The following is a 12,953-nucleotide window of genomic DNA, read 5'->3' as shown; positions in this document are numbered from 1 at the left end:
TTTCAATTTCAGGGTCAACTAGCTCAAAAAAATACGTAAATGCACGAAGAATACCAAATGAAGTCACAAATTGTTGAACTTTTGTGATGTGCCTTTGAATGGTGCATTTTGAACACACAAAAAGTATGGAGTTCAAATAAGTTCAAAAAAAATGAAATCCCTTTGTAAGAGATGAGTTCTCGTTCGAAATCCTGATACTTCGAGAGAGATTGTTCGTTTTGTACACGAAGTGCATCCAGTTTTTGTCGTAGCACTCTCAACTTTTTAACATGCTATGTGGGTGAAATGATGATAGCATGCCAACTTTCAACATTTTCAGAGTTCATTTGTAGTGATTTTCAATTTCAGGGTCAACTAGGTCAAAAAAAATATAAGTAAATGCACGAAGAATACCAAATGAAGTCAGAAATTGTTGAAATTTTGTGATGTGCCTTTGAATGGTGCATTTTGAACACACAAAAAGTATGGAGTTCAAATAAGTTCAAAAAATGAAATCCCTTTGTAAGAGATGAGTTCTCGTTCGAAACCCTGATACTTCGAGAGAGATTGTCCGTTTTGTACATGAAGTGCATCCAGTTTTTGTCGTAGCCCTCTCAACTTTTTAACACATGCTATGTGGGTGACATGTTGATAGCATGCCAACTTTCAACATTTTCAGATTTCATTTGTAGTGCTTTTCAATTTCAAGGTCAACTAGCTCAAAAAAATAAGTAAATGCACGAAGAATACCAAATGAAGTCAGAAATTGTTGAAATTTTGTGATGTGCCTTTGAATGGTGCATTTTGAACACAAAAAGTATGGAGTTCAAATAAGTTCAAAAAAATGAAATCCCTTTGTAAGAGATGAGTTCTCGTTCGAAACCCTGATACTTCGAGAGAGATTGTTCGTTTTGTACACGAAGTGCATCAAGTTTTTTGTCGTAGCCCTCTCAACTTTTTAACACATTCTATTTGGGTGAAATGATGATAGCATGCCAACTTTCAACATTTTCAGAGTTCATTTGTAGTGCTTTTCAATTTCAGGGTCAACTAGATCAAAAAAAATAAGTAAATGCACGAAGAATACCAAATGAAGTCAGAAATTGTTGAAATTTTTTGATGTGCCTTTGAATGGTGCATTTTGAACACACAAAAAGTATGGAGTTCAAATAAGTTCAAAAAAATGAAATCCCTTTGTAAGAGATGAGTTCTCATTCGAAACCCTCATACTTCGAGAGAGATTGTTCGTTTTGTACACGAAGTGCATCCAGTTTTTGTCGTAGCCCTCTCAACTTTTTAACATGCTATGTGGGTGAAATGATGATAGCATGCCAACTTTCAACATTTTCAGAGTTCATTTGTAGTGCTTTTCAATTTCAGGGTCAACTAGCTCAAAAAAAAATATAAGTAAATGCACGAAGAATACCAAATGAAGTCAGAAATTGTTGAAATTTTGTGATGTGCCTTTGAATGGTGCATTTTGAATACACAAAAAGTATGGAGTTCAAATAAGTTCAAAAAAATGAAATGCCTTTGTAAGAGATGAGTTCTCGTTCGAAACCCTTATACTTCGAGAGAGATTGTCCTTTTTGTACACGAAGTGCATCCAGTTTTTGTCGTAGCCCTCTCAACTTTTTAACACATGCTATGTGGGTGAAATGATGATAGCATGCCAACTTTCAACATTTTCAGAGTTCATTTGTAGTGCTTTTCAATTTCAGGGTGAACTAGCTCAAAAAATATAAGTAAATGCACGAAGAATAGCAAATGAAGTCAGAAATTGTTGAAATTTTGTGATGTGCCTTTGAATGGTGCATTTTGAACACACAAAAAGTACGGAGTTCAAATAAGTTCAAAAAAATGAAATCCCTTTGTAAGAGATGAGTTCTCGTTCGAAACCCTGATACTTCGAGAGAGATTGTCTGTTTTGTACATGAAGTGCATCCAGTTTTTGCCGTAGCCCACTCAACTTTTTAACACATGCTACGTGGGTGAAATGATGATAGCATGCCAACTTTCAACATTTTCAGAGTTCATTTGTAGTGCTTTTCAATTTGAGGGTCAATTAGCTCAAAAAATATAAGTAAATGCACGAAGAATACCAAATGAAGTCAGAAATTGTTGAAATTTTGTGATGTGCCTTTGAATGGTGCATTTTGAACACACAAAAAGTATGGAGTTCAAATAAGTTCAAAAAAATGAAATGCCTTTGTAAGAGATGAGTTCTCGTTCGAAACCCTGATACTTCGAGAGAGATTGTCCGTTTTGTACACGAAGTGCATCCAGTTTTTGTCGTAGCCCTCTCAACTTTTTAACACATTCTATGTGGGTGAAATGATGATAGCATGCCAACTTTCAACATTTTCAGAGTTCATTTGTAGTGCTTTTCAATTTCAGGGTCAATTAGCTCAAAAAAAATAAGTAAATGCACGAAGATACCAAATGAAGTCAGAAATTGTTGAAATTTTGTGATGTGCCTTTGAATGGTGCATTTTGAACACAAAAAAAGTATGGAGTTCAACTAAGTTCAAAAAAATCAAATCCCTTTGTAAGAGATGAGTTCTCGTTCGAAACCCTCATACTTCGAGAGAGATTGTTCGTTTTGTACACGAAGAGCATCCAGTTTTTGCCGTAGCCCTCTCAACTTTTTAACATGCTATGTGCGTGAAATGATGATAGCATGCCAACTTTCAACATTTTCAGAGTTCATTTGTAGTGCTTTTCAATTTCAGGGTCAACTAGCTCAAAAAAATACGTAAATGCACGAAGAATACCAAATGAAGTCAGAAATTGTTGAACTTTTGTGATGTGCCTTTGAATGGTGCATTTTGAACACACAAAAAGTATGGAGTTCAAATAAGTTCAAAAAAATGAAATCCCTTTGTAAGAGATGAGTTCTCGTTCGAAACCCTGATACTTCGAGAGAGATTGTTCGTTTTGTACACGAAGTGCATCAAGTTTTTTGTCGTAGCCCTCTCAACTTTTTAACACATTCTATTTGGGTGAAATGATGATAGCATGCCAACTTTCAACATTTTCAGAGTTCATTTGTAGTGCTTTTCAATTTCAGGGTCAACTAGATCAAAAAAAATAAGTAAATGCACGAAGAATACCAAATGAAGTCAGAAATTGTTGAAATTTTTTGATGTGCCTTTGAATGGTGCATTTTGAACACACAAAAAGTATGGAGTTCAAATAAGTTCAAAAAAATGAAATCCCTTTGTAAGAGATGAGTTCTCATTCGAAACCCTCATACTTCGAGAGAGATTGTTCGTTTTGTACACGAAGTGCATCCAGTTTTTGTCGTAGCCCTCTCAACTTTTTAACATGCTATGTGGGTGAAATGATGATAGCATGCCAACTTTCAACATTTTCAGAGTTCATTTGTAGTGCTTTTCAATTTCAGGGTCAACTAGCTCAAAAAAAATATAAGTAAATGCACGAAGAATACCAAATGAAGTCAGAAATTGTTGAAATTTTGTGATGTGCCTTTGAATGGTGCATTTTGAATACACAAAAAGTATGGAGTTCAAATAAGTTCAAAAAAATGAAATGCCTTTGTAAGAGATGAGTTCTCGTTCGAAACCCTTATACTTCGAGAGAGATTGTCCTTTTTGTACACGAAGTGCATCCAGTTTTTGTCGTAGCCCTCTCAACTTTTTAACACATGCTATGTGGGTGAAATGATGATAGCATGCCAACTTTCAACATTTTCAGAGTTCATTTGTAGTGCTTTTCAATTTCAGGGTGAACTAGCTCAAAAAATATAAGTAAATGCACGAAGAATAGCAAATGAAGTCAGAAATTGTTGAAATTTTGTGATGTGCCTTTGAATGGTGCATTTTGAACACACAAAAAGTACGGAGTTCAAATAAGTTCAAAAAAATGAAATCCCTTTGTAAGAGATGAGTTCTCGTTCGAAACCCTGATACTTCGAGAGAGATTGTCTGTTTTGTACATGAAGTGCATCCAGTTTTTGCCGTAGCCCACTCAACTTTTTAACACATGCTACGTGGGTGAAATGATGATAGCATGCCAACTTTCAACATTTTCAGAGTTCATTTGTAGTGCTTTTCAATTTGAGGGTCAATTAGCTCAAAAAATATAAGTAAATGCACGAAGAATACCAAATGAAGTCAGAAATTGTTGAAATTTTGTGATGTGCCTTTGAATGGTGCATTTTGAACACACAAAAAGTATGGAGTTCAAATAAGTTCAAAAAAATGAAATGCCTTTGTATGAGATGAGTTCTCGTTCGAAACCCTGATACTTCGAGAGAGATTGTCCGTTTTGTACACGAAGTGCATCCAGTTTTTGTCGTAGCCCTCTCAACTTTTTAACACATTCTATGTGGGTGAAATGATGATAGCATGCCAACTTTCAACATTTTCAGAGTTCATTTGTAGTGCTTTTCAATTTCAGGGTCAATTAGCTCAAAAAAAATAAGTAAATGCACGAAGATACCAAATGAAGTCAGAAATTGTTGAAATTTTGTGATGTGCCTTTGAATGGTGCATTTTGAACACAAAAAAAGTATGGAGTTCAACTAAGTTCAAAAAAATCAAATCCCTTTGTAAGAGATGAGTTCTCGTTCGAAACCCTCATACTTCGAGAGAGATTGTTCGTTTTGTACACGAAGAGCATCCAGTTTTTGCCGTAGCCCTCTCAACTTTTTAACATGCTATGTGCGTGAAATGATGATAGCATGCCAACTTTCAACATTTTCAGAGTTCATTTGTAGTGCTTTTCAATTTCAGGGTCAACTAGCTCAAAAAAATACGTAAATGCACGAAGAATACCAAATGAAGTCAGAAATTGTTGAACTTTTGTGATGTGCCTTTGAATGGTGCATTTTGAACACACAAAAAGTATGGAGTTCAAATAAGTTCAAAAAAAATGAAATCCCTTTGTAAGAGATGAGTTCTCGTTCGAAATCCTGATACTTCGAGAGAGATTGTTCGTTTTGTACACGAAGTGCATCCAGTTTTTGTCGTAGCCCTCTCAACTTTTTAACATGCTATGTGGGTGAAATGATGATAGCATGCCAACTTTCAACATTTTTAGAGTTCATTTGTAGTGATTTTCAATTTCAGGGTCAACTAGGTCAAAAAAAAATATAAGTAAATGCACGAAGAATACCAAATGAAGTCAGAAATTGTTGAAATTTTGTGATGTGCCTTTGAATGGTGCATTTTGAACACACAAAAAGTATGGAGTTCAAATAAGTTCAAAAAATGAAATCCCTTTGTAAGAGATGAGTTCTCGTTCGAAACCCTGATACTTCGAGAGAGATTGTCCGTTTTGTACATGAAGTGCATCCAGTTTTTGTCGTAGACCTCTCAACTTTTTAACACATGCTATGTGGGTGAAATGTTGATAGCATGCCAACTTTCAACATTTTCAGATTTCATTTGTAGTGCTTTTCAATTTCAAGGTCAACTAGCTCAAAAAAAAATAAGTAAATGCACGAAGAATACCAAATGAAGTCAGAAATTGTTGAAATTTTGTGATGTGCCTTTGAATGGTGCATTTTGAACACAAAAAGTATGGAGTTCAAATAAGTTCAAAAAAATGAAATCCCTTTGTAAGAGATGAGTTCTCGTTCGAAACCCTGATACTTCGAGAGAGATTGTTCGTTTTGTACACGAAGTGCATCAAGTTTTTTGTCGTAGCCCTCTCAACTTTTTAACACATTCTATTTGGGTGAAATGATGATAGCATGCCAACTTTCAACATTTTCAGAGTTCATTTGTAGTGCTTTTCAATTTCAGGGTCAACTAGATCAAAAAAAATAAGTAAATGCACGAAGAATACCAAATGAAGTCAGAAATTGTTGAAATTTTTTGATGTGCCTTTGAATGGTGCATTTTGAACACACAAAAAGTATGGAGTTCAAATAAGTTCAAAAAAATGAAATCCCTTTGTAAGAGATGAGTTCTCGTTCGAAACCCTCATACTTCGAGAGAGATTGTTCGTTTTGTACACGAAGTGCATCCAGTTTTTGTCGTAGCCCTCTCAAATTTTTAACATGCTATGTGGGTGAAATGATGATAGCATGCCAACTTTCAACATTTTCAGAGTTCATTTGTAGTGCTTTTCAATTTCAGGGTCAACTAGCTCAAAAAAAAATAAGTAAATGCACGAAGAATACCAAATGAAGTCAGAAATTGTTGAAATTTTGTGATGTGCCTTTGAATGGTGCATTTTGAATACACAAAAAGTATGGAGTTCAAATAAGTTCAAAAAATGAAATGCCTTTGTAAGAGATGAGTTCTCGTTCGAAACCCTTATACTTCGAGAGAGATTGTCCTTTCTGTACACGAAGTGCATCTAGTTTTTGTCGTAGCCCTCTCAACTTTTTAACACATGATACGTGGGTGAAATGATGATAGCATGCCAACTTTCAACATTTTCAGAGTTCATTTGTAGTGCTTTTCAATTTGAGGGTGAACTAGCTCAAAAAATATAAGTAAATGCACGAAGAATAGCAAATGAAGTCAGAAATTGTTGAAATTTTGTGATGTGCCTTTGAATGGTGCATTTTGAACACACACAAAGTACGGAGTTCCAATAAGTTCAAAAAAATGAAATCCCTTTGTAAGAGATGAGTTCTCGTTCGAAACCCTGATACTTCGAGAGAGATTGTCCGTTTTGTACACGAAGTGCATCCAGTTTTTGTCGTAGCCTTCTCAACTTTTTAACACATTCTATGTGGGTGAAATGATGATAGCATGCCAACTTTCAACATTTTCAGAGTTCATTTGTAGTGCTTTTCAATTTCAGGGTCAATTAGCTCAAAAAAATAAGTAAATGCACGAAGATACCAAATGAAGTCAGAAATTGTTGAAATTTTGTGATGTGCCTTTGAATGGTGCATTTTGAACACAAAAAAAGTATGGAGTTCAACTAAGTTCAAAAAAATCAAATCCCTTTGTAAGAGATGAGTTCTCGTTCGAAACCCTCATACTTCGAGAGAGATTGTTCGTTTTGTACACGAAGTGCATCCAGTTTTTGCCGTAGCCCTCTCAACTTTTTAACATGCTATGTGCGTGAAATGATGATAGCATGCCAACTTTCAACATTTTCAGAGTTCATTTGTAGTGCTTTTCAATTTCAGGGTCAACTAGCTCAAAAAAATACGTAAATGCACGAAGAATACCAAATGAAGTCAGAAATTGTTGAACTTTTGTGATGTGCCTTTGAATGGTGCATTTTGAACACACAAAAAGTATGGAGTTCAAATAAGTTCAAAAAAAATGAAATCCCTTTGTAAGAGATGAGTTCTCGTTCGAAATCCTGATACTTCGAGAGAGATTGTTCGTTTTGTACACGAAGTGCATCCAGTTTTTGTCGTAGCCCTCTCAACTTTTTAACATGCTATGTGGGTGAAATGATGATAGCATGCCAACTTTCAACATTTTCAGAGTTCATTTGTAGTGATTTTCAATTTCAGGGTCAACTAGGTCAAAAAAAAATATAAGTAAATGCACGAAGAATACCAAATGAAGTCAGAAATTGTTGAAATTTTGTGATGTGCCTTTGAATGGTGCATTTTGAACACACAAAAAGTATGGAGTTCAAATAAGTTCAAAAAATGAAATCCCTTTGTAAGAGATGAGTTCTCGTTCGAAACCCTGATACTTCGAGAGAGATTGTCCGTTTTGTACATGAAGTGCATCCAGTTTTTGTCGTAGCCCTCTCAACTTTTTAACACATGCTATGTGGGTGAAATGTTGATAGCATGCCAACTTTCAACATTTTCAGATTTCATTTGTAGTGCTTTTCAATTTCAAGGTCAACTAGCTCAAAAAAAAAAAGTAAATGCACGAAGAATACCAAATGAAGTCAGAAATTGTTGAAATTTTGTGATGTGCCTTTGAATGGTGCATTTTGAACACAAAAAGTATGGAGTTCAAATAAGTTCAAAAAAATGAAATCCCTTTGTAAGAGATGAGTTCTCGTTCGAAACCCTGATACTTCGAGAGAGATTGTTCGTTTTGTACACGAAGTGCATCAAGTTTTTTGTTGTAGCCCTCTCAACTTTTTAACACATTCTATTTGGGTGAAATGATGATAGCATGCCAACTTTCAACATTTTCAGAGTTCATTTGTAGTGCTTTTCAATTTCAGGGTCAACTAGATCAAAAAAAATAAGTAAATGCACGAAGAATACCAAATGAAGTCAGAAATTGTTGAAATTTTTTGATGTGCCTTTGAATGGTGCATTTTGAACACACAAAAAGTATGGAGTTCAAATAAGTTCAAAAAAATGAAATCCCTTTGTAAGAGATGAGTTCTCGTTCGAAACCCTCATACTTCGAGAGAGATTGTTCGTTTTGTACACGAAGTGCATCCAGTTTTTGTCGTAGCCCTCTCAACTTTTTAACATGCTATGTGGGTGAAATGATGATAGCATGCCAACTTTCAACATTTTCAGAGTTCATTTGTAGTGCTTTTCAATTTCAGGGTCAACTAGCTCAAAAAAAAAAATAAGTAAATGCACGAAGAATACCAAATGAAGTCAGAAATTGTTGAAATTTTGTGATGTGCCTTTGAATGGTGCATTTTGAATACACAAAAAGTATGGAGTTCAAATAAGTTCAAAAAAATGAAATGCCTTTGTAAGAGATGAGTTCTCGTTCGAAACCCTTATACTTCGAGAGAGATTGTCCGTTTTGTACACGAAGTGCATCCAGTTTTTGTCGTAGCCCTCTCAACTTTTTAACACATGCTATGTGGGTGAAATGATGATAGCATGCCAACTTTCAACATTTTCAGAGTTCATTTGTAGTGCTTTTCAATTTCAGGGTGAACTAGCTCAAAAAATATAAGTAAATGCACGAAGAATAGCAAATGAATTCAGAAATTGTTGAAATTTTGTGATGTGCCTTTGAATGGTGCATTTTGAACACACAAAAAGTACGGAGTTCAAATAAGTTCAAAAAAATGAAATCCCTTTGTAAGAGATGAGTTCTCGTTCGAAACCCTGATACTTCGAGAGAGATTGTCTGTTTTGTACACGAAGTGCATCCAGTTTTTGTCGTAGCCCTCTCAACGTTTTAACATGCTATGTGGGTGAAATGATGATAGCATGCCAACTTTCAACATTTTCAGAGTTCATTTGTAGTGCTTTTCAATTTCAGGGTCAACTAGCTCAAAAAAAATAAGTAAATGCACGAAGAATACCAAATGAAGTCAGAAATTGTTGAAATTTTGTGATGTGCCTTTGAATGGTGCATTTTGAACACACAAAAAGTATGGAGTTCAAATAAGTTCAAAAAATGAAATCCCTTTGTAAGAGATGAGTTCTCGTTCGAAACCCTAATACTTCGAGAGAGATTGTCCGTTTTGTACACGAAGTGCATCCAGTTTTTGTCGTAGCCCTCTCAACTTTTTAACACATGCTATGTGGGTGAAATGTTGATAGCATGCCAACTTTCAACATTTTCAGAGTTCATTTGTAGTGCTTTTCAATTTCAGGGTCAACTAACTCAAAAAAAAAGTAAATGCACGAAGAATACCAAATGAAGTTAGAAATTGTTGAAATTTCGTGATGTGCCTTTGAATGGTGCATTTTGAACACACAAAAAGTATGGAGTTCAAATAAGTTCAAAAAAATGAAATCCCTTTGTAAGAGATGTGTTCTCGTTCGAAACCGTGATACTTCGAGAGAGATTGTTCGTTTTGTACACAAAGTGCATCCAGTTTTTGTCGTAGCCCTCTCAACTTTTTAACACATGCTATGTGGGTGAAATAATGATAGCATGCCAACTTTCAACATTTTCAAAGTTCATTTGTAGTGCTTTTCAATTTCAGGGTGAACTAGCTCAAAAAAAATAAGTACATGCACGAAGAATACCAAATGAAGTCAGAAATTGTTGAAATTTTGTGATGTGCCTTTGAATGGTGCATTTTGAACACACAAAAAGTATGGAGTTCAAATAAGTTAAAAAAAATGAAATCCCTTTGTAAGAGATGAGTTCTCGTTCCAAACCCTGATACTTCGAGAGAGATTGTCCGTTTTGTACACGAAGTGCATCCAGTTTTTGTCGTAGCCCTCTCAACTTTTAACACATGCTATGTGGGTGAAATGTTGATAGCATGCCAACTTTCAACATTTTCAGAGTTCATTTGTAGTCCTTTTCAATTTCAGGGTTAACTAGCTCAAAAAAAAATAAGTAAATGCACGAAGAATACCAAATGAAGTCAGAAATTGTTGAAATTTTGTGATGTGCCTTTGAATGGTGCATTTTGAACACACAAAAAGTATGGAGTTCAAATAAGTTCAGAAAAATGAAATGCCTTTGTAAGAGATGAGTTCTCGTTCAAAACCCAGATACTTCGAGAGAGATTGTTCGTTTTGTACACAAAGTGAATCCAGTTTTTGTCGTAGCCCTCTCAACTTTTTAACACATGCTATGTGGGTGAAATGATGATAGCTTGCCAACTTTCAACATTTTCAGAGTTCATTTGTAGTGCTTTTCAATTTCAGGGTGAACTAGCTCAAAAAAATAAGTAAATGCACGAAGAATACCAAATGAAGTCAGAAATTGTTGAAATTTTGTGATGTGCCTTTGAATGGTGCATTTTGAACACACAAAAAGTATGGATTTCAAATAAGTTCAAAAAATGAAATCCCTTTGTAAGAGATGAGTTCTCGTTCGGAACCCTGATACTTCGAGAGAGATTGTTCGTTTGTACACGAAGTGCATCCAGTTTTTGTCGTAGCCCTCTCAACTTTTTAACATGCTATGTGGGTGAAATGATGATAGCATGCCAACTTTCAACATTTTCAGAGTTCATTTGTAGTGCTTTTCAATTTGAGGGTCAATTAGCTCAAAAAATATAAGTAATTGCACGAAGAATACCAAATGAAGTCAGAAATTGTTGAAATTTTGTGATGTGCCTTTGAATGGTGCATTTTGAACACACAAAAAGTATGGAGTTCAAATAAGTTCAAAAAAATGAAATCCCTTTGTAAGAGATGAGTTCTCGTTCAAAACCCTAATACTTCGAGAGAGATTGTTCGTTTTGTACACGAAGTGCATCCAGTTTTTGTCGTAGCCCTCTCAACTTTTAACACATGCTATGTGGGTGAAATAATGATAGCATGCCAACTTTCAACATTTTCAGAGTTCATTTGTAGTGCTTTTCAATTTCAGGGTGAACTAGCTCAAAAAAATATAAGTAAATGCACGAAGAATACCAAATGAAGTCAGAAATTGTTGAAATTTTGTGATGTGCCTTTGAATGGTGCATTTTGAACACACAAAAAGTATGGAGTTCGAATAAGTTCAAAAAATGAAATCCCTTTGTAAGAGATGAGTTCTCGTTCGAAACCCTGATACTTCGAGAGAGATTGTCCGTTTTGTACATGAAGTGCATCCAGTTTTTGTCGTAGCCCTCTCAACTTTTTAACACATGCTATGTGGGTGAAATGTTGATAGCATGCCAACTTTCAACATTTTCAGATTTCATTTGTAGTGCTTTTCAATTTCAAGGTCTACTAGCTCAAAAAAAAAAGTAAATGCACGAAGAATACCAAATGAAGTCAGAAATTGTTGAAATTTTGTGATGTGCCTTTGAATGGTGCATTTTGAACACAAAAAGTATGGAGTTCAAATAAGTTCAAAAAAATGAAATCCCTTTGTAAGAGATGAGTTCTCGTTCGAAACCCTGATACTTCGAGAGAGATTGTTCGTTTTTGTACACGAAGTGCATCAAGTTTTTTGTCGTAGCCCTCTCAACTTTTTAACACATTCTATTTGGGTGAAATGATGATAGCATGCCAACTTTCAACATTTTCAGAGTTCATTTGTAGTGCTTTTCTATTTCAGGGTCAACTAGATCAAAAAAAAAAGTAAATGCACGAAGAATACCAAATGAAGTCAGAAATTGTTGAAATTTTGTGATGTGCCTTTGAATGGTGCATTTTGAACACACAAAAAGTATGGAGTTCAAATAAGTTCAGAAAAATGAAATGCCTTTGTAAGAGATGAGTTCTCGTTCAAAACCCTGATACTTCGAGAGAGATTGTTCGTTTTGTACACAAAGTGCATCCAGTTTTTGTCGTAGCCCTCTCAACTTTTTAACACATGCTATGTGGGTGAAATGATGATAGCATGCCAACTTTCAACATTTTCAGAGTTCATTTGTAGTGCTTTTCAATTTCAGGGTGAACTAGCTCAAAAAAATAAGTAAAGGCACGAAGAATACCAAATGAAGTCAGAAATTGTTGAAATTTTGTGATGTGCCTTTGAATGGTGCATTTTGAACACAAAAAGTATGGAGTTCAAATAAGTTCAAAAAAATGAAATCCCTTTGTAAGAGATGAGTTCTCGTTCAAAACCCTGATACTTCGAGAGAGATTGTTCGTTTTGTACACGAAGTGCATCAAGTTTTTTGTCGTAGCCCTCTCAACTTTTTAACACATTCTATTTGGGTGAAATGATGATAGCATGCCAACTTTCAACATTTTCAGAGTTCATTTGTAGTGCTTTTCTATTTCAGGGTCAACTAGATCAAAAAAAATAAGTAAATGCACGAAGAATACCAAATGAAGTCAGAAATTGTTGAAATTTTGTGATGTGCCTTTGAATGGTGCATTTTGAACACACAAAAAGTATGGAGTTCAAATAAGTTCAAAAAATGAAATCCCTTTGTAAGAGATGAGTTCTCGTTCGAAACCCTCATACTTCGAGAGAGATTGTTCGATTTGTACACGAAGTGCATCCAGTTTTTGTCGTAGCCCTCTCAACTTTTTAACATGCTATGTGGGTGAAATGATGATAGCATGCCAACTTTCAACATTTTCAGAGTTCATTTGTAGTGCTTTTCAATTTCAGGGTCAACTAGCTCAAAAAAAATAAGTAAATGCACGAAGAATACCAAATGAAGTCAGAAATTGTTGAAATTTTGTGATGTGCCTTTGAATGGTGCATTTTGAACACACAAAAAGTATGGAGTTCAAATAA

Source organism: Hordeum vulgare, chromosome 6H, assembly GCF_904849725.1.
Source record: "Hordeum vulgare subsp. vulgare chromosome 6H, MorexV3_pseudomolecules_assembly, whole genome shotgun sequence".
NCBI classification, from domain to species: Eukaryota; Viridiplantae; Streptophyta; class Magnoliopsida; order Poales; family Poaceae; genus Hordeum; species Hordeum vulgare.
This window is presented reverse-complemented; position numbering follows the sequence as displayed.